At 39.2% G+C, this 23,203-nt stretch overlaps 1 protein-coding gene across 4 annotated transcripts in view; it reads left to right on the top strand.

The window, feature by feature from the left end:
* Nucleotides 1-5,241: 5,241 nt before the first annotated feature.
* LMNTD1 (lamin tail domain containing 1) overlaps nt 5,242-23,203 on the top strand; it is a 113,247-nt gene continuing 95,285 nt past the window's right edge. The window contains exons 1-2 of one of the 4 annotated variants that reach the window (XM_054443171.1): nt 5,273-5,639; nt 15,317-15,358. The gene's annotated coding sequence lies outside the window, so the exon portion shown is untranslated. Of the gene's footprint in view, nt 5,640-15,316; nt 15,359-23,203 lie in introns of all 4 variants that reach the window. The other 3 variants (XM_054443164.1, XM_054443176.1, XM_054443166.1) reach the window with 3 other exon arrangements.

Raw genomic sequence — 23,203 nt, 5'->3', positions numbered from 1 at the left:
TGGGGAGGCCTCACAATCATAGCAGAAGACGAAGGAATGGCAATGGGTTGTCTTACGTGGTGGCAGGCAAGAGAGCATGTGCAGGGGAACTCCCTTAATAAAACCATCAGATCTCATGAGATTTATTCACTATCACAAGAACAGAATGGTAAAAACCCACCTCCATGATTCAATTACTTCCCACCGAGTTCCTCCCATGACAAGTGGGGATTATTACAATTCAAGGTGAGACTTGGGTGGGGACACACAGCCAAACCATATCACATGTATTTGTATAATTTCCAAAAATTCTCTTATTATTAATTTATAGTTTTATTCCATTGTGATCAGAGAAGATGCTAGACATTGTTTCAATTTTTTTGAAAGTTAAGATTTGCCTTGTGACTTAACATATGATTTATCCGTGAGAATGATCCATGTGCTGAAGAAAATAATGTGTATTCTGCAGCCATTGGGTGAAAAGTTCTGTAAATATTTATTAGATCCTTTTGGTCTATAGTGTATATCAAGTCTGATGTTTCTTTGTTGATTTTATGTCTGGAAGGTCTGTCCAGTATTGAAAGTGGGGTGAAGTCTCCAGCTATTACTGAATTGGAGTCTATCTCTCTCTTTAATAATATTTGCTTTGTATATCTGGATGCTTCAGTTTTGAGTGAATATATGTTTTAAATTGTTATAACCACTTGCTGAATTTACAACTTTATCATTATATAGTGACCTTCTTTGTCTCTTCTTACAGATTTTGTCTTGAAATCTATTTTTTCTGATATAAATATAGCTCTGCCTGCTCTTCTCTTGGTTTCCATTGGCATGGAATGTCTTTTTCCATCCCTTCATTTTTAGTCTATGTGTGTTTTTATACATGAAGTGTGTTTCAGCCACTCTATGTCTTTTGATTGGAGAGTTTAGTCCATTTACATTCAATATGATTATTTATAACTAAGAACTGACTTGTGCCATTTTATGTGGTTTTTTTTTTTTTGGTCTTTTCGTTCTTTTTAGTGAAGATTATTTTCTCTGGTGATATGATTTAGTTTCTTGCTTTTTATTTTTTGTGTATCCATTATCTGTTTTTGTTTTGAGATTATCATGAGGCCTGTAAATACTATCTTATAACCTATTATTTTAAGCTGATAACAACTTAATGCTGTTGTGTAAACAACCTAACAAGCAAAAAGAAAACTAATAGACTGTGCCTTAACTATGTCCCCAATTTTTTTCACATTTTGTTGTTTCTATTTACATTTATTGTACTGTCTATGTCTTGAAAAGTTGTAGTTATTATTTTGAATTGGTTTGTCCTTTAGTCCTTCTATGTTAAGAGTAGCTTAAACACCACTGCTACAGTGTTACAATGTTCTGTGTTTTTCTGTATATTTGCTATTACCAATAAGTTTTGCATCTTCAGATGATTTCTTTTTGATCATCAAAATCCTTTTTCTTTCTACTGAAGTACTCCCTTTAGCATTTCTTGTAGGACAGATCTGGTGTTGAAATCCCTCAGCTTTTGATTGTCGGGAACAGCATTTATTTCTCCTTCACGTTTGAAGAATATTTTTGCTGGATATACCATTCTACTGTAAACGTGGCATAAAGGAATGCTGGCTTTTGTTGAATGCTTTTACTGGGTCTATTGAGACGATCATGTAATTTTTGTTTTTAATTCTGCTTATGTGGTGTATCATATTTATTGACTTGAAAATGTTAGATCATCCCTGTATCCCTGTTATGAAACCCCTCTTGATCATGGTGGGTTATCTTTTCGATATGTTGTTGGATTTGGTTAGCTAGTATTTTGTTAAGGATTTTAGCACCTATATTCATCAGGGATATTGGTCTGTAGTTTTCTTTTTTGGTTATATCCTTTCCTGGTTCTGTTATTAGGGTAATACTGCTTCATAGAATGATTTAGGGAGGATTCCCTCTTTTTCTGTCTTGTGGAATAGTGTCAACAGGATTGGTACCAATTCTTCTTTGAGTGTCTGGTAGAATTCTGCTGTAAATCCATCTGGTCCAGGATCTTTTTTTGTGGGTAATTTTTAAATTACCATTTCAATCTCACTGCTTGTTATTGGTCTGTTCAGGGTATCTAATTCTTCCAGATGGAAGCTAGGAGGGTTTTATATGTCCAGGAAATTATCCATCTCCTCTAGGTTTTCTAGGTTTATGCATGTAAAGATATTCATAGTAGCCTTGAATGATCTTTTGTATTTCTGTGGTGTAAGTTATAATATCTCCCATTTCCTTTCTAATTGAGCTTATTTGGATTTTCTCTCTTCTTGGTTAATCTTGCTAATGGTCTATCAATTTTTGTTTTTCTTTTCAAAGAACCAGCTTTTTGTTTCATTTATCTTTTGTAATTCTTTGTTGCTGTTGCTGTTTCAGTTTCATTCAGTTCTGCTCTGATCTTGGTTATTTCCTTTCTTCTGCTGGGTTTGGGTTTGGCTTGTTCTTGTTTCTCTAGTTCCTTGAGGTGTGACCTTAGATTGTCTGTTTGTGCTCTTTCAGACCTTTGATGTAGGCATTTAAGGCTATGAACTTTCCTCTTAGCACTGCCTTTGCTATATCCCAGAGATTTTGATAGGTTGTATCACAATTGTCATTCAGTTCAAAGAATTTTTTAATTTCCATCTTTATTTCATTTTTGACCCAATGATCATTAAGGAACAGATTATTTAATTTCCATGTGTTTGCATGGTTTTGAAGGTTCCATTTGGAGTTGATTTCCAGTTGTATTTCACTGTGGTCTGAGATAGTGCTTGATATAATTTTAATTTTCTTAAATTTATTGAGGCTCATTTTGTGGCCTATCATATAGTCTGTCTTGGAGAAAGTTTCATGTGCTGTTGAATGGAATGTATATTCTGTGGTTGTTGGGTAAAATATTCTCTATACATCTGTTAAGTTCATTTGTTTCAGGGTATAGTTTAAATCAATTGTTTCTTTGTTGACTTTCTGTTTTGATGTCTAGTGCTGTCAGCAGAGTATTGAAGTCCCCCACTATTATTGTGTTGTCGTCTATCTCATTTCTTAGGTCTCTTAGTAATTGTTTTATAAGTTTGGGAGCTCCAGTTTTAGATGCATATATATATTTAGGATTATGATATTTTCCTGTTGGACAAGGCCTTTTATCATTATATAATGTCCCTGTTTGTCTTTTTTAACTGCTGTTGCTTTAAAGTTTGTTTTGTCTGATATAAGAATAGTACACCTGCTGGCTTTTGGTGTCTATTTGCATGGAATGTCTTTTTCTACCTTTTTACCTTGAGTTTATGTGCATCCTTATGTGTTAGGCGAGTCTCTTGAAGGCAGCAGATAGTTGTTTGGTGAATTTTTATCCATTCTGCAATTCTGAGTCTTTTAAGTGGAGCATTTAGGCCATTTACATTCAACGTGAGTATGAGATGTGAGGTGCCATTCCATTCACCATGCTATTTGTTGCCTGTATGCCTTGTTTTTTTTGTTTGTTTGTTTGTTTGTTTTTGTTTTTTTGTTTTATAGGTCCTGTGAGCTTTATGCTTTAAAGACATGCTGTTTGGATGTGTTTCCAGGATTTGTTTCAAGAGTTAGAGCTTTTTTAAAATCAGTTCTTGTAGTGTTAGCTTGGTAGTGGCGAATTCTGTCAACATTTGGTTGTCTGAAAAAGACTATGTTTCCTTCATATACAATCCTTAGTTTCACTGGATACAAAATTCTTGGCTGATAATTGTTTTGTTTGAGGATGCTGAAGATAGGGCCCCAATCCCTTCTAGCTCATAGGGTTTCTGCTGAGAAATCTACTGTTAATTGGATAGGTTGTCCTTTATAGGATACCTAGTGCTTTTGCCTCACAGCTCTTAAGATTCTTTCCTTTATCTTAAACTTTAGATAACCTGATGACAATGTGCCTAGGCAATTATCTTTTTGCAATGAATTTCCCAGGTGTTCTTTGAGCTTCTTGTATTTGGACGTCTAGGTCCTAGCAAGGCTGGGGACATTTTCCTTGATTATTCCCCAAGTATGTTTTCCAAACTTTTAGATTTCTCTTCTTCCTCAGAAACACCAATTATTGTTAGGTTTGGTCGTTTAACGTAATCCCAGACTTCTTGGAAGTGTTGTTCATATTTTCTTATTCTTTTTTCTTTGTCTTTGTTAGATTGGGTTAATTCAAAGACCTTGTCTTTGAGCTCTGAAATTCTTTCTTTGGCTTGTTCAATTATATTTCAGAGACTTTCCACAGCATTTTGCATTTCTATAAGTGTGTCCATTGTTTCCTGAAGTTTTGATTGTTTTTTGTTTATGCTATTTATTTCATCAAATATTTCTCCCTTCACTTCTTGTATCTTTCTTTTTTTTTATTTCCTTAGATTGGGCTATGCCTTTCTCTGGTGCCTCCCTGATTGACTTAATAATTAACCTTCTGAATTCTTTTCCAGGTAAATCATGGATTTCTTCTTGGTTTGGACCCATTGCTGGTGAGCTAGAGTAATTTTTAGGTGGTGTTAAAGAACCTCATTTTGTCATATTACCAGAGTTGGTTTTCCAGTTCCTTCTCATTTGTGTAGGCTGTGTCTTTGGGAAGGCCTAGGGCTCAAGGCTGTTCAGATATTTTTGTCCCATGGGATGGTCCCCTGATGTAGTACTCTCCCCCTTTTCTTAGGGATGTGGCTTCCTGAGAGCTGATCTGTAGTGATTGTTATCTCTCTTCTGGATCTAGCCACCCAGCAAATCTACAAGGCTCCAGGCTGGTACTGGGGGTTGTCTGCACAGAGTCCTGTGATGTAAACCATCTGTGGATCTCTCAGCCATGGATGCCAGCACCTGTTCTGGTGGAGGTGGCAGGGGAGGAAAATGTACTCTGTGAGGGTCCTTGGCTTTGGTTGCTTAATGCACTATTTTTGTGATAGTTGGCCTCTTGCCAGGATTGGAGCTTTCAGTAGAGCATTAGCTATGGTAGTATGGCGGTGAGTGGGGCCCTAGAATTCCCAGGAGTATATGCCCTTTGTCTTCAGTTACCAGGGTGGGTAGGGAAGGACCATTAGGTGGGGGCAGGGTGAGGCATGTCTGAGCTCAGACTCTTCTTGGGCGAGTCTTGCTGCAGCTGCTGTGAGGGGTGGGGGTGAGATTCTCAGGTTAATGGAGTTGTGTTCCTAGGCGGATTATGACTGCCTTTACTGTGTCATGCAGGTTGTCATGGAAGTAGGGAAAAGCTGGCAGTCACAGGCCTCACTAAGCTCCCACACAACCCAAAGGGCTGGTTTCACTCCCACTGTGGCCCACCCCCTACAACAGCACCAAGTCTGTTTTCAGGCAGTGGGAGAGCAGGGCTGAGAACTTGCCCCAGGCTACCCACTTACCAGCTGCAAAACCAAGTAGGATGTTTGTTCTTCCCAGGCCTGTGGAGTCTGCACACTGGATTCATATCTTTCTCCGAGTCCTGGCCAGGAGACTTCTCAATCAGTTCAAACTGTTACAAAGTTCAGCTGGAGATTTCCTTCTCCCTGTGGCCTTTTTCCAGTGCCTCTGACTGCCCCCCACAAGGAGCCCTGTGAGGCAGGGCAGAAATGGCTTGCCAGGGGACCCAGTGAGTCCACAGAGCTTTTCCTGCTGCTTCCTCTACCCTGTATTTTGCTTGGCTCTCTAAATTGATTCAACTTCAGGTAAGGTCAGAATTTTCTGCCATAATCTAGACCTTCAGGTTCCCTAGTGCGGGGATGTGTTCCAGGGTAAATGATCTCCCTTTCCCACTTCCAAAGTTTGGGCACTCACAGTATTTTGGGTGTCTCCCGAGTCCTGCAGGAGCAATCTGCTTCCTTCAGAGGGTCTGTGGGTTCTCTTGGCTTTCCTAATGTACGCCTGCAGTCATTCTGGAGCAATAGTTCACGATGCGAGCCTCCACGTGCTGCTCTGTCCATTCAAGTGGGAGCTGCAATCTAGTTCTGCCTCCTGTCCACCATGATCCTCTCCTTCTGATATCATGTTTTTCTGCATGATGTTGATCCTTGTAGATATTCTTCAGTGTGTGGGCACTGAAGACTTAGGTGTTCCTTGTAATCCTCTCACTCTGGGCTTGTTTGTACCTGTCCTTCTTGGGAAGGCTTTCTAGATATTCAGGAGAACTTAGGTGTTATAATTTAAGTTGTATCTGCTTTAGAAGGCACCACAAACCCAATAACTCTGTGGTTGTTGCAGACTCATAGAGGTACTACTTTAATGGCCTTGGACAAGATCTGGAAGAATTATCTGGATTACCAAGCAGATTATTGTTCTCTTCCCTCACTTTCTCCCAAATAAATAGAGTCTCTCTCTCTCTCTCTCTCTCTCTCTCTCTCTCTCTCTCTCTCTCTCTGTTCTGAGCTATTAGGAGCTGGAGGTTGTGTGACAGAAGCACACCTGGAGTGTGCTGGGTCAGACCTGAAGCCAGTACACAGCTGGGTCTTGCCTAAGGCTTGCTGTAACCACTCCCTGGCTATGCCCTATGTTTGCTAAAGGCCCTGGAGCTTTATAAAAGCAGGTGGTAAGGCCAGCCAGGCCTGTGTCCTTCCCTTCAGGGTGACAAGTTCCCCCAGGCCCTGGGCATGTCCAGAGGTGCCATCCAGAAACCAGGGACTAGAATCAAAAATCTTAGAAGTCTATCCAGTGTTTTGTTATATTGTTCTGCAGCTGAGCTGGCACTCAAACCACAAGACACCGTCCTTCCCCCTCTTCCATCCCCTTTCCAAAGGCAGAGGAGCCTCACCCTGTGGCCACCATCACCACAGGCCCACATGGAGTACTGCTGTTAAAGCCCAAGGGCTCTTCAGCCACCTTGTGGTGAATGCTGCCTGCCAGTGCAGTGCTAGTGATGGTAGCCACAGGGGTGCTTATGTCACATCACTCCCAGCTCCAGGTGGCTCAGAACAGAGTGAGAGACTCCATTCATTTGGGAAAAGTAAGAGAAGAAAACAAAGATCTTTGCCTGGCAACCCACTCTGGCCTAGGGCAGGTCCAGAAATGCCATCCAAGAGCCATGTCCTGAAATCTGGGACCCCAAGAGCCTGCTTCATACTCTACCCTGCTGTGGCTGAGCTGGTACCTAAGGTACAAGACAAAGTCTCCTTTGCTTTTCCCTTCACTTTTCTCAAGTAAAGGAGTCTCACTCTGTAGCCATTGCAGCATGTGCTAAGCCTTAACTGTAGCCAGCCAGTGTTAGAGTCTTACTCAAGGCCCTCAACATAGTACCTGGGTATTGCTGCTGGTTATTCAGGACCCAAGGGCTCTTCAGTTAGCAAACGATGAATTTTTCCAGAATTAGGTCCCTCCCTTCAAGACAGCAGATTCCCTTCTGGTCCAGGGTCCTCCCTTTCCTGGAGCTAAGTCCTGGAAAGGGGGCCTCACAACTCTGACTGGTGCTCTTTCCTGCTGTGGGCTGAGCTGCCTATCACAGCTCTATCCTGCTGTGGCTGATGTTCAAGATGCCAGACAAAGTCCTCCATACTCTTCCCTCTCCTCTCCTCAAGCTGAGGCAAGGGGTCTGTTTTTAAGCCACAAGCTATGCAGCCTGGGCTAAGGAAGGGGTGATGCTAGCACTCCCTTAGACACCTGGCTGGTGTCTCAGTAGGTCACATGACCCCCTAGTCCACTGGCTCTGGGCCCAATCCAGCACTAGGCCTCACCTAGGAGTTGCAGTCCTTGTGGCCTAGACTGTCTTTCAAGTTTATTAAGGGCCCCAGAGCACTTTAGCCTGCAGTGGCAAGGCTTTTGGGAACTCAAGTTTGGACTGCTGAGACGGGAAATTCCTCTCTGGCTAGGGCTACTTTAAATGCTTTCTCCACGGGTGGGCATCAATAGGGTAGGTCCTTTTTTTTCTGTTATAACAAGGCAGCACTGAGTTCAATGCCTCACAAATGCTGTGATATCCTTCTCCCACGCACACTGAAACACTCTCCTCACCACACTGCTGCTGCCAGGAAGTGGGGGACGGTTGGTGTCAGCGATTAAAGACTGTTTTTCCTACCTTTTCAGGGGCTCTTTCAGCAATATGAAGTTAGAACCAAGTACTGTGTGTACTCAGCTGATTTTTGGTTCTTATAGAGGTGCTTCTTTTGTGTATAGCATGTAGATAGTTGTTAAACTGGTGTCTTTGTAGGGGGCATGTTTGGTGGAGACTTCTCTTCCACTGTCTTGCTCTGCCTCTTCTCTGGGTTTGTAATTCCCACAAATGTGCCAACTCCCTGTACCTAGTAAACTGGGTGAGACAGGTGGTGGCTACTTCAAGCTCAGCCTTGGTGGATAATTCTTTTTCTGCAAATGCAGATACTCACAGAGAAACTGGTTCTAGGAGATCTACACAATGAATAATTTTTACCATCTGCACTCTCTTCAGCCTAGTTTATAGACAAGAAAACATATTTATAGTTATTCTGTGGAGAATATTTGTGCCGTGAAGATTTTAAATCTCATCATCCCTTCCTGGAAATTTGGCTGGTCTGGAGCATCAAAACAATAATCAAATTCCTAATTTTTAATGTAAAAAATATAAAATGAAATAGATAACATATTGAGAAAAGTATACATAAAGTATATGTAATTTAAAAATAAGTAAAATGAACAAACTCATGCCTACCACCCAGCTTAAGAAACAAAACAGATACAGCATTAACTACGTCTTGAAGTCACCTGTGTCTCCCTCATCCCCAATCCCAGCCCCTATAAAAGGCAATCTCAGCCATTATCCTGAATTTTCTATTTATCAATTCCTTGCTTTCCTTTGCAGTTTTACCATAGTTGTATGTATCCCTAACATATGCATATATATGTGTGCCTATAATTTTGTAAGTTTTTAACTTTATGTAAAATACATCACATTTTTCCCAATGATTTGTTTTCTTTAACATGTTTATGAGATTCACTCACGTAGGTGTGTGCAGCTCTAATTAATTGATTTCTGACTGTTATATACATAGACATTTTATTATTTTTCCTGTTGATGAACATTTGTGTTGTTTCCAGAACTTTGCTATAATAAATGATGTTGCTATGAACGTCATTGTACATGTACCTTGGACAGTAATGGCTGAGTTATGAGTACCTATGTCTCCAGCTCTGTTAGATAATCCCTAGTTGTTTTCTAATTTGGTTTCTAGCAATGTAAGAATTTCTGTTCCTCTATACCCTTACTAAGACTTAATGTTGTCTTATTGTGACTTTTAAAACATATTTTATGAGTATTAAATAGTATCTCATTGTGATTTTAATTTGAATTTCCCTGGATACTAATAATGTTGAGCATATTTCTTATATTTAATGAGCATTGAGTTCTGATTTTTTTTCCTATTTTCTTCTGAGTATTTGACTTTTACTTATTGATATATAGGCTTTCCTCCCTTTTTAATTGTGAAATAATTTGCAAAAATACATAAAACGTCTATGTACAGTTTAATAAATAATTTAAAGGAAATAGCTGTGTAAGGACAACCTAAGACAAGAAATAAATATTTCCAGGACCTCAGAAACCCCACATGTTTTGCTAATTCAATCCCATCTTTTGCTCTAGAAGGAATCATTACCTTGATTTTTTTTGACAATCAATTCTTTGCTTTTTTGATAGTTTTACTATGTATGCATCCCTGAACAATATAGTTTAATGTGGTCTATTTTGAACTGTATGTTATTTTTATACTTTTGGTTTTTACTTCTTTACATCAATATTATACTTGTGAAACTTAGCATGATTTCATAGCTCATCTTGAAGTGTCCAGAATTTGTGGTCCACCTTATTTTAGCCCTACAGCTTGGCCTGTAACTCAGATTTACATGGGATTATCTGAGTTGAAATTTAAATAAACTTAAAACAAACTAATACTCATCTAATTCCACTTACGTCTCCCATTTTACCCAAATTTACAAATCTCTCCATGTTAATTCCAGATGAGTCAGGAGATTTGATTAAATTTCTAGTTAGTTGCTATAGTAGCAGATTTATTTTTGTTTTATTGCTACCTTATTCCTGAACATTTTCCATTTAGTATAATCAGTAATTAACTTTTATACACCCAAGTTCACATTTACTATCTCTGAGGCATGGCCAGTTCTTTCATTTTCTTTTTTCCTTAATACCAGTAGCCTAACTATGTACCTTAGAAGAACTTCTGGTTCTTAGCATGAAACAGCCAGATAAGTTATAAGTAAACAAATTTGCTGCCCAAGACCATGGTGCTTGGTAAATATTAATAATTAGGGCCCAAGGATGTTGCCAATTATACATAAGTAAGTTAACTTTTTAAAAAAATGTACTGATATTCACCTAGCTTTCTTGTTTCTGATCTTCTTTCCTAAAATACCCTCTGAATTTAATTCATATTACTTCAGTTCAACAAACAATTATTGAGGGCCTAGGCAATATGCCCTCCCTTAACCATTAAAAAGGAAGAAAGAAAAAAATAGTGATTTCTTCTTCGATGGATTCGTAGTCGCTATAGTTGGATGCCCTCTCCAAATCTCTTGTTGGCATGTAATCCCCAGTGTTGAAGGTGGGGCCCATTGGGAGGTGACTGGATCATGGGGGGCAGATTTCTCATGAACGGTTTAGCACCATCCCGTTGGTGCTGTCCTCACAAGAGTGAGTGAGTTCTCATGAGATCTGGTTGCTTAAAAGTGTGTGGCACGCTCCCACCTCTCTCTTGCTTCTGCTCTCACCATATGACGTGCCCTGCTTCCCTTTCTGCCGTGAGCAAAAGCTCCCTGAGGCCTCCCTGGATGCTGAGCAGATACTGGCACCATGCTTCATGCACAGCTTGCAGAACAGTGAGCCAATTAGACCTCTTTTCCTTATAAATTACCCAGCCTCCAGTATTTCTTTATAGCAATAATAGAACGAACTGACACAGAAAATAGTCCAGGAAAAGAGACATATGTACAGACAACATAGAGTACAGGGGCAATAATAGAAGCAAGAACAGGTGAAAATCACATAAAGGAGAGAGAAATTCACTCTGTTAGAGGTCAGTGTGTTAAGAAATGACATCACAGAAGAAGGAGCCATCCAAGATGGTTTTAAAAGGTTGAATAGAAACTTTCCAGCTGAAAGAAACAGGATGGGCAAAAGCCAGAGCTTACAAAGGGTTAAGTGAACAACATGTGGTTCAGTGCTGCTGGATCTTTAATCACAAGCGGAAGCCTGAAGAGAGATGAAGCTACAGAGAAGTCTTAAGTCAGGTCACAAAGGGCATGCTATGTGGTTTGTCAAGGAGTTTGTGTTTTAGAAATATAACCTCCAAGATGTTGTGGAATTTAGATCATCAGCTATACACTAAGTGTTAGGATTGGCTTGACTGACAGTAACTCATCACTTAAAAAAGCTAGTCCAGAGATCCAGTTCACCATCATATCAGAGACTCAGTCCCTTCCTATATTGTTGCTTGTTATGTCGGCCCTAATCTAATGTCTAGGAGGGCATCCACAGTCCATGCAGCAAGCTTAAGCAGGGACAAAGCAAAAGAGGGCAAAGTGTGCCTGCCAATGGTCTTTCTGAGAAGATCCTCAGAAAGTGCCGCATGACTTTTCAACCTACCTCCCATTGGCCAGCACTTAGACACATGGTCACACCCAAATGCAAGGTAAACTGGGAAGAGGAAAAAAAGAAAGTGGAGGACAACTGGCAGTTTTTGCTGCTAAGAAATAAGACATTGGAAACAAGGGAGACCAATAAAAAGATTACTGCAGTATTTCAGTGGGAGATAACAAGGGCTGCACGAAGGCAGTGTTGGTGAGAATGGAAAGGGAAGCAGGACCTGAGAGCTATTTAGGCAGCAGTGTGGTTAAGAGTTGGTGATCTAGTGGATGGGGTGATGGCTTTTGGTTTTTGGCTTGAGTAGCTGAGTAGGTAGAGGTATCACCAAGGGGAATTTTCATCATAAAACAAACGGAAGGCGAAAAAAAAACAAATATTAAAACAAGAAAAAAAATCAAAATAGTACTTTTATTGTATAAAGTCTACTTGCCTTTGATACTACCCTTCCCCTAGTGCTTCCTCCAAAGGTTTAGATAATCCTTACCAGCAGAAGGGAAGACACCAACATCCAAATGACATAGAACACTGGGCTTTTTCTTTCTACTCAAGACAGTGAGATGGGAAAACTGAATTCCAGACCTAACTGTCACCAACAGGACCAATGACTTGAGGGCAAGTGAGTTCATCCTTTGCAACTCAGTTTCTTCATCTGTAAAATATGAAAGTTGAACTAGCTAATGTTTGTGATCTCATTCAGCTATAGGATTCTTGGATTCACTAATCATAGCAATCACCCACGCTAATCAACATCACAAAAAAATGATCAACCTTGTGTCACCCCAGCCATGCATAACTCATCAATGAAAAAAGATAACTGAGGCAATAACTTAAAGGTCAGGTAAAACACAGTTTCCTAATTAGACATCACATCTCTTCAGCTGGCTGTTGGAAACCTAGTTTAGTGTGGTCTGTTGGTATTAAACTTTGGCAAATTTACAAAGTATTTTATTAAAGTGAAGAGGGTTTTGCCAATTGCATTTCAAAATCACTTTAAAAGATTTTACCTGGGGGGAAAAGGATTACTTTTCCTATTATGTGCATAAGCCTACATGTGGTTGCTGAAAATATCTCCCTTGAGTTAAGAAGTTTTTTCCTTTTGGTTGGTCAAGTACATAATGTTCCACCTACTACAAAGGATTAAAATGACCTGTTTCATCACAGAGTAAGGTAATCGCAGCAGCATGTGATTTTTGGCAGAAAGAACACTTTGTAATTGCTAATTTCCTACATCTAAATTCAGCTGAAGGTTGCAGCCCCAGTGCGTAGTATTTCACAAGTCTTAACAAGCAGAACCCAAGGATGCTGCCAGGTTTTTAGACTGCCAGTGAAACTGGAAGAGCAGAGAGTTTGCTGAGGGTGAGCCTTTATGAAGGAATGTTCAAATCCAAGACGCTGAATGTCTTACAGACACACATGAAAGAGTCCACAGGACACAACTGTCAGACTCGGGTGTTTATTTTGGCCCCAGACTCTCTTCTCATCTCCTCTGTGCTTTCTGCCAACTGGCAGCTGTCCTCAAGGTCAGACCCTTTATTAAAAAATCAGCAACTTAAATAAAAACCAGTAATGCTTTCAGCAAGTATAATCCGCTTTACTTGAGAGGTGTTTCAACTAGTATTTCTTTTGATGCAAAGAAAGTTTGAAAATATGATATAAATAAAATATTTTAGAACTCACATCTGAGACCAAATTTGTATTTTTCAGCCAAAGAAAAATACTCCTTACTGAATAAGTATTAGACCCCAGTCTATGATGAAAATATACATTTTCCAGGTGGCCAAAAGAAAACAAATGCAAATAATACCATCATTATATAATCGACTTTGAAGCTATGATTTTATGTTCCTTAAGTCTCCAAATAAGTTTTAACCCTGTTAGTTGTATTTTAAAAGGAATCATTCTTTGCAGATGTCAACCCAGATGTTAAAATGCATTTCTTTACTATTTGTCAAAGCATTACATGTAGTCACGTTTGCAAGATAGGAGACCTGGAGTTCTGGAGTTCTGGACTAGAGCTGGCAACCTGGATTCTGCATACCTGATTAGGTCTATAAAATGACCTCAAGCATATAAAATCCGTGCATTAGAAGTCAATTCTCGAAAGTAAAAACATCATATAGGACTTTTGCTGACCGAAAACTAAAGGTGTGTGTAGGAGCTGATGTGCCCTAGCTTAAAGAGAACAGGTTCAGTGGTTACACTGAGCAGTGCTCAAGGCCAAGCTTGTCCCTTCTTAGCAAGACAACCTTGGGTAAACCACTTAGCCTACCTCAAAGTTAATTTTTGATTGTTTCAATTGTACTTTAAGTGAGAAAAATCCTAAATATATTGTATACATCATATATATTCATCCCATATATTATTGATATATATAAATTGGCAGCTCAATTCCTCTCATTGCTCAGGTCTAAATCCCTGGAGTCATCTTGTCTTCTCTTTTCCTCTTACATTTCCTATTTAATCTGCCAGAAAATTCTGCCAGCTTTGCTTTCAAACTATATCCAGAGTCTGAACACATCTCATCACCTCCATTGCCACCATTCTGGAGGTTGGTGCCATAGGCTCTGCCTGGATGATGGAAGCAGTCTCATTTTCTCTGGTCTCTCTGCTTCTTATTCTCTTAATTTCAACACAGAAGCCAAAGTAGTCCTTTAAAGACACAAGCCAGATCATGACACTCATTGGCTCAAGGTTCCCTGGCTTGTGATTTTCCTTCTCTCTCAGAGGAAAGCCAAAGTCCTCCCCCTGTACTGATAAGACCCTGAGGCTCTGGCCTCTCCATCGCCTCTCACTCATCTCTTATCACTGTCTAAGCCCATCCCCATCACTCTCTGCTCCCTCTCCCAGCCTTACTAGGCTCTTTGCCAGGTCCTATCTCAGATCGCTGCACTTGTGGCTCCCTCTACCAGTGGAGGCTGGTGCATTAACCCAGGTACAAGATTACAAGGACAAAATATTAGAATTGAATCATTGAGATTCAAAAAGATACGGGGAAATCCAAGGCACATTTAAGAATGAGATATGATATCTCAAATAGGAGCAAGGGGATTAAAAAGGGTAAAAATAAAATCTGTGTTCCTATATTGGCTAAAGATATTTTTGGCCAGGTGTGGTTGCCTGGTAATCCCAGCACTATGGGAGGCAGAAGGAATGAGGATTGCTTGAGCTCAGCAGTTCAAGACCAGCCTGGGCAACATAGTGAGACCTCGGCTCTACTAAAATTTTTTTTAAAAAATTATCCACGCATGGTGGCATGAACCTGTAGTCTCAGCTACTCAGGAGGCTGAGGCGGGAGGATCATTTGAGCCCTGGAGGTCAACGTTGCAGTGAGCCATGATCGTGCCACTGCACTCCAGCCTGGACAACAGAGTGAGACCTACTCTCAAATAAATAAATAAACTGTTTAAATAACTTATTATATATTATGTGACAAAGGTTTTCAGGTATAGGTTTCATGCGCCTTTCAAAGTTAGCATTGCAAACTATCTCCTAAATCTAAAATTCTATAATTAGCAGATACTATAAAAATGATTGTGTAAATCAAATACAGATGATTTCTCACATAACTCTGCTTATAGAATATTGACACAGTCTTATTTAAATATCAAATTTAGGTTGTCATATTTTTAAAAATTTTTTCCAGATGTATGGTTTCATGAGAAGCCATCTGCGACTTCCAAAAATTTATTCGGAGCCCATTAAGTTTTAATGTTTCTGCACTTTGAGGTCTCCTATTGAATATTCCACTTTTCTCATGATCTAAGCGTTTTGTTTGATTCTTTATAGGCTTCTGAGCAAGATCACCATTTGGAGACAGACTTATCTAAAGTGAGTTATAAATTTGTATGCAATTTACTGATTAACAGGTATGAAAAATAACAGCTGATTTAATTATTACATCATAGGATGATAAGCTTGGAAGTGAGCTTTGCATAATATTCCCTGTCACAACCGTCCTCTGTTGACACAGATTCATAGACAGGGTTATTTGTGGCTGTAGAAAATGTGAAGCAGACAGTACTTGGAAGTGAAGAGAAGAAACCACACCAAGATCTTGCCTGGAATTCTTCTTTTGGTCACTCTGGCATCCTAGTTAGATCTTGAAAATCCATATGGAGCTACCATATAATCTTCCTCTTCCTTAGTGAAGAAACATTTCAGACCTGTTGGCTGTGGGACCCATGATACCAGGCTTTTGTCCCTTCACATGGATGAGGATGAGATAGAAGTTGAGGAATAAAGGAAGCCAGGTGTAAATAAAAGTAAATACAGCCAAGTCCTGCATAAAGATCTTTCAATCAATGACGGACTTCAAATATGACAGTGGTCTCATAACATTTTATTGCATTTTTACTGTAGTCTTTCTATGTTTAGATACACAAATACTTAGATTGTGTTACAATTGCCTGCAGTGTTCAGTACAGTAACATGTTATACAGGTTTGTAGCCTAGGGGCAATAGACTATCCCATATAACCTAGGTGTGTAGTAGGCCATACCATCTAGGTTCGCATAAGTACACTTTGTGATGTTTGCACAACCAAAATCACCTAATGATGCATCTCTCAGAACTAGAACATATACCCATCATTAAGCAACACACAACTGTATATTTTGTAATCTATATTTAACTCTTTATAATATCAATTATATTTGTCAGTTTTTATGTCAGAATTTGATACCTATGATGATAAAGTTTAATCAAAAGAGTAATATATTTGAAACATAATGGCTTCATTATTAAATTCTGTGATTTAGAGGTGCTCAACTTCTTGTCTTAGAATCGCCTTTCCTAATCTTAATAGGTTCATAGAGTCAGAGAAACAACATAACTATGATAACATTACCCATCTTGACAGCTGACCAGCCAACTACATTACCTTGTTGCTCCTCATATTTTATCAGCAAAAGAGATGCCTCCATTGAAAATGAATCCCGATGTTTTAAACGTAGATGCTTTGGAGATAAAACAACAGTAGTTCTGTTTGACAAATGAAGCACTGCCCGGGGCCTTTAGTTTATCCCTAATACATAACCCTGGCCGTATGACCATTTCTCAGCAGCACAGTCAGCACTGGCTCATAATAATAGGCATGCAGTCCATTGTGATGTCTTATGTATGTTGCTACAGGATGCTTCCAGGAAATATGCGCCTTATCTGCCTTTTCCTCCTCTCTTTTGATTGGAGAGATTGCTGTTCAGAATAGAAAGCTTCTCTACTAACTTAAATTAGTTCCAAGTAGGCTAAAGCTCACTGTTCATGGGGGATTATATGCCATGTCCTTAAATACATGGTCTTACTTGTTCTCATAACAACCTGATAAGGGAGGTATCCATTTCCCCATTTTGAAAAAGAAGAAATAGATCTCAGGGAGGTTAAATAGCTTACCAAAGTCTCATAGGTTTAAGAGATTGCTCTCGATTCAATTTCAGGTTTGTCTGATTTCAAAGTCCAGGCTTTTCCCACCCAGGTTCAAAGAAGGAAAAGTCATGAAATTACCCAAACTAGAGGTTACTATATCTGACCTCTGAACTTACCAAATCCATAGTGTAGCTTTGATCATTAAACAGGTTGATGATAATTTTGGTATAGATCAGGCAAATTTCACAATTATTTAGATAAAAGTAATTCTGTTTTAGAATTACTACAAAGACTGTCTATATTTTGTTCATTTTATCAAACATATAAGGGCACAACTATATAAGGATATTATGCCAGTCTCTGGAAATAGGATGAATAAAGCACAGCCCTTGCCCTTAATCTCATAGCATCAGGGTAAAGATAGATTTAAAATAATGGCAGCAACTGGGAGTGTTATGCATAATATTTAATACTTGTGCTGAACAAGTACCCACCAATCAGAATGGAGACTGGCTATACAGAGCTAGTATGGATGGCCACAGTGCAAATGATTGCATATGAGCTTTGCCTTAATAATGGAATCAATACTGAAATAGAGATACATGAAAACATCGATGGAAAGGTGGATGGAAGAAGGGGCCAGAGGGGATCATGAAAAACTACAAAACAGAGATGATGCATGATCTGAACCTTAACAGATAAGTGGGAGTTTTCCATTGGATAAAAGAGGACATGGCATTCTAGGCAGAGGACACAACTAAATTGAACAAAGCCTGGGTGGCATAGGGAAGTGTCTAGTAGCCTACTGTGGTTAGATCACAGGGCTTGCAGAGAGTAGTGGCAGATGATAATGAAATTTGTCTTAGGCCCAATCATGAAGGGCCTTAGCAAATGTAATAAGTTTTTACTTTCTTCTCTGGGTATCAGAGAACCCAAACAATTACATCTATGCTTGAGATAATTTGGGGGATACGATAGAGAATGCACTGGCAGGGGAAAACCACTCAGAGTCTCCTTGGGTAGTTCAGGAGAGATGCAATTGGAGTCTATACTGGTATTGTTGAAAAGAGAAGGGGATGGATGCAAGAGGCATTTGATAATATGCAGTGGTTGGTTGAGTATATTGAGAGAGGGAAAGGAAGAATCAAGAATGAGTCCAAAGCTCTTGGCTTGAGCAGTTTAGTTGGTTTTTACTGAGATAGTGCAGGAAGATGGAGATAACATCTCCAGGATGTTTGGAAATTGAGCAAGATAATAAGCTTGGTTTGGGGCATAGTGTGCCATACAGAACACCTAGATAGAGAAGTCAAAGAGGCAATTAGTATTATTATAGACAACTGATATCACCTGCCCTATTTATTAGTTGATGCCTTGTATAGTCATCTTTTGGTATCCATGGGGGATTGGTTCCAGGACCTTCTGAAGATGCCAAAATCCTTAAATGCTAAAGTCCCTGATATAAAATGGTGTGATATTTGCATATAACCTACATATACCACCTGTATACTTTAAATTATCTCTAGATTACTTACAACAGCTAATACAATGTAAATGCTGTATATATAGTTGTTATACTGTGTTGTTTAGGGAATAATAGTAAGAAAAAAGTCTGTACATGTTCAGTACAGATGCAACCATTCATTTTAAAATATATATATTTTTGATCTGCTGTTGGGTGAATCCACAGATGCGAAATGCACAGAAATAGAGGGCTGACTGTGTATATTTACACTTACTTGACAGATAACTCATAGCCTGGGAAGGAGAAACTTGAAAACTAAAATATGTAATTACTCCTCCTTTAGGAGAAGTTATGTTGAAAATAACATGTATCAGGTTAGTGCTTTGAGCATAATGCTATCTTTTTCCACCATGTTTTCATTTGTCTAAGAACGGAATCGGGATGCTGAACAGATCTGCCTAAATTAGATCAGCTTAATTTGGTTAGATGGTTTGGGTCAATTTATAGATTGCACATCATATTTTATAAATATCAACATGTATTTTAAAACTTAATTTTGCTTATTTGGATTTCATTGTACTGTTAAGGCCAAAGTTAGATTTTGACTGCTTTACAGGTGAGTTTGATTTGCAAAGATCCCTGAGACAGGTCTTTGAAGGATGTTTTCATTATTTTGCTTTAGTGAATTTCAAGATTGCATATGCTGTGATATAGTAACAGGCTGTACATGAAAATTCAATGCTGACTTGGCAAATGGCAACTGTGGGAATTGCCGAGTTTTGGTTCATAGTCTGAATCTGCACTAGTCTACACAGTGGTAGTGAGTCTTCATATCAAGGAGCAGTATAGTATTAAACAGATCCCTCATTTACATGGTTTTGCATTAAACTGATTCACATACATATGTAACACATTGTGTGACTGTATCTCAAATCACATTGAAATCATATTTTACTTTTATTTGGTTACTTGCTCCTACGAGGATCCCCAGGAAAAAAAAAGCTATGGAGTTGAGTAATTTATTTTTGGCACATTCTCACCTACTGGTGCCACTATTTTCCAACCTACAGCCCTTAAACTAGCTCTACTTACCCAGTAACCATCACTGCAGTATTTCACCTACGTACACAGATCACCTTTGCTCCTCCTCCCTAGGTGTCATTTAAACTCATATTTAGGGTAAATGCTATATTTTAGGGATTTCAGTTTATTCACAGTAGTGTAAACATGATTGGACAATCTTCCTAAAATGTGTGTTTGTGTGCACATGTGCACCCCATAACATAGAATGCCTTCTTAGATGAATGAGCTGCTTCCTGTTGTGTTCTGCAAAATGGGAGAAAGGAGGACAAATAAGCATGTGGACAACTAGGCAGGTGAACAAGGGAAGAAGCCTGTCCATGGAGTGAAGTCAAGGTGCTAGTAGGTAGGAGGATTCAATCCAATGGGATTAGAGAAACCCATTCTCACCACCTGCTACCAACCCCACATATGCTCCCACCTTGGACATGATAGGACAGGGCAGTGTGATCAGCACAGACCCTGATGCCTCACATGCTCAGAATCTATTTACTGAACTTAGAAAATAGAGCTGGGCAATCTCATACTGAATGGGCAAAAACTGGAAGCATTCCCTTTGAAAACTGGCACAAGACAGGGATGCCCTGTCTCACCACTCCTATTCAGCATAGTGTTGGAAGTTCTGGTCAGGGCAATCAGGCAGGAGAAAGAAATAAAGGGTATTCAATTAGGAAAAGAGGAAGTCGAATTGTCCCTGTTTGCAGATGACATGATTGTATATTTAGAAAACCCCATTCTCTCAGCCCAAAATCTCCTTAAGCTGATAAGCAACTTCAGCAAAGTCTCAGGATACAAAATCAATGTGCAAAAATCACAAGCATTCTTATACACCAATAACAAACAGAGAGACAAATCATGACTGAATTCCCATTAACAACTGCTTCAAAGAGAATAAAATGCCTAGGAATCCAACTTACAAGGGATGTGAAGGACCTCTTCAAGGAGGACTACAAACCACTGCTCAATGAAATAAAACAGGATACAAACAAATGGAAGAACATTCCATGCTCATGGGGAAGAATCAATATTGTGAAAATGGCCATACTGCCCAAGGTAATTTATAGATTCAATGCCATCTCCATCAAGCTACCAATGGCTTTCTTCACAGAATTGGAAAAAAATACTTTAAAGTTCATAGGGAACCAAAAAAGAGCCCGCATTGCCAAGACAATCCTAAGCCAAAAGAACAAAGCTGGAGGCATCATGCTACCTGACTTCAAACTATACTACAAGGCTACAGTAACCAAAACAGCATGGCACTGGTACCAAAACAGAGATATAGACCAATGGAACAGAATAGAGGCCTCAGAAATAACACCACACATCTACAATCATCTGATATTTGACAAACCTGAGAAAAACAAGCAATGGGGAAAGGATTCCCTATTTAATAAATGGTGCTGGGAAAACTGGCTAGCCATATGTAGAAAGCTGAAACTGGATCCCTTCCTTATACCTTATACAAAAATTAATTCAGGATGGATTAAAGACTTAAATGTTAGACCTGAAAGCATAAAAACCCTTGAAGAAAGCCTAGGCAATACCATTCAGGACATAGGCATGGGCAAGGACTTCATGACTAAAACACCAAAAGCAATGGCAACAAAAGCCAAAATAGACAAATGGGATCTAATTGAACCAAAGAGCTTCTGCACAGCAAAAAAAACTACCATCAGAGTGAACAGGCAACCTACAGAATGGGAGAAAATTTTTACAATCTACCCATCTGACAAAGGGCTAATATCCAGAATCTACAAAGAACTTAAACAAATTTACAAGAAAAAATCAAACAACCCCATCAAAAAGTGGGCAAAGGATATGAACAGACACTTTTCAAAAGAAGACATTTATGCAGCCAACAGACACATGAAAAAATGCTCATCATCACTGGGCATCAGAGAAATGCAAATCAAAACCACAGTGATATACCATCTCACACCAGTTAGAATGGCGATCATTAAAAAGTCAGGAAACAACAGGTGCTGGAGAGGATGTGGAGACATAGGAACACTTATACACTGTTGGTGGGACTGTAAACTAGTTCAACCATTGTGGAAGACAGTGTGGCGATTCCTCAAGGATCTAGAACTAGAAATACCATTTGACCCAGTCATCCCATTACTGTGTATATACCCAAAGGATTATAAATCATGCTACTATAAAGACACATGCACACGTATGTTTATTGCGGCACTATTCACAATAGCAAAGACTTGGAACCAACCCAAATGTCCATCAATGATAGACTGGATTAAGAAAATGTGGCACATATACACCAAGGAATACTATGCAGCCATAAAAAAGGATGAGTTCATGTCCTTTGTAGGGACATGGATGAAGCTGGAAACCATCATTCTCAGCAAACTATCGCAAGGACAGAAAACCAAACACCACATGTTCTCACTCATAGGTGGGAACTGAACAATTCGAATGCTTGGACGCAGGGTGGAGAACATTACACACTGGGGCCTGTCGTGGGGTGAGGGGAGGGGGCAGGGATAGCATTAGGAGATATACCTAATGTAAATGACAAGTTAATGGGTGCAGCACACCAACATGGCACATGCATACATGTGTAACAAACCTGCACATTGTGCACATGTGCCCTAGAACTTAAAATATAATTATTAAAAAAAAAAACAACAGAAGAAAATAGGGCTGGGGTTCTTGCCTCACTTGTTGCTGGAAAAGAGGCAATTGACCTGGTTAAAATGTCAAAGAAGCAGAGGTTTGTTTTTATTTTATATCTTCCCTATTGAGCTATTTGCAGAACTTTCTTTGTCCTTAATAGAAGCAACATACAGCATTAATTCTAAGATGACATTTTTTCACAATTTAACACCTCTGACATTGGGTTGCATGGTACAATCAATGGCATTTTGTGGCATTGTTGTTGCCCTGCATTGGATTTTTTATGGAAGCATTTATTTCTAACAGTTAACTAGGGATACTACCAGTCACAGACCAGTTCAAATTAAATTCTCTTCTAGAGGTTTTTAATCACACCAATAGCGTGTATTCAGACTTCATGCTTATGTGACTAATGGCTTGAGGTTCAAAATCTCAGAGGAGATTTTTATTTTCTCCGTCTTCTCATTGCAAAGGTTGAGAAATAAAAATCCCTTGGGGTGCGGGGTGTCCCAGCTTCATGCCAGAGTTTCCTATTAGACTCCCTATTTTGGGGCTTTTTTTCTTGGTAGCTGATAGAATAATGGTGCATCTTATAGTCAAAAGAATGGAAGAAATTCAATATAAGAAGTGAAGAAGTTCACCAGGGACAAAAAGCCTTGCCATTTTCTTACTTCTGAGCAGCAGCAACGCCTTCTTCAGGTCTTTGCCTGTCTTTTAGAGCCTGCCAGCACCTCTCAAAGAGCCAGGTAATCACCCTCCAGATGAATGATTCACTATGTAATTTGTAAGTATAATGGGATTTGTTAATTTGTAATTTCATCAAGATGTAATTTGTGAGTAAAGATTGTACCAAAGCTATAATTACCACTGTGGTGATTTTGTTCCTTCTTTTTGCAAATACTTACAAGGTGTCTATTCTGTGGCACTGGAGGAGGAACAAAGATGCTCAATAAACGATCCATGACCACAGGGAGCTTAGGACCCATTATGATTAGATAAGGCATACACAAAAACAACGGTAATGAAATATAGAATTTTTTCATTATGGGGGGGATGGAATAGCAAGTGTGCCCCCATGGATATTCAGGAGAGAGGAATTATTTCTAGTTTGGGGAGAATCAGAAAACACTTTAGGAAAG

Source organism: Pongo pygmaeus, chromosome 10, assembly GCF_028885625.2.
Source record: "Pongo pygmaeus isolate AG05252 chromosome 10, NHGRI_mPonPyg2-v2.0_pri, whole genome shotgun sequence".
Lineage (NCBI taxonomy): Eukaryota > Metazoa > Chordata > Mammalia > Primates > Hominidae > Pongo > Pongo pygmaeus.
This window is presented reverse-complemented; position numbering and strand designations above follow the sequence as displayed.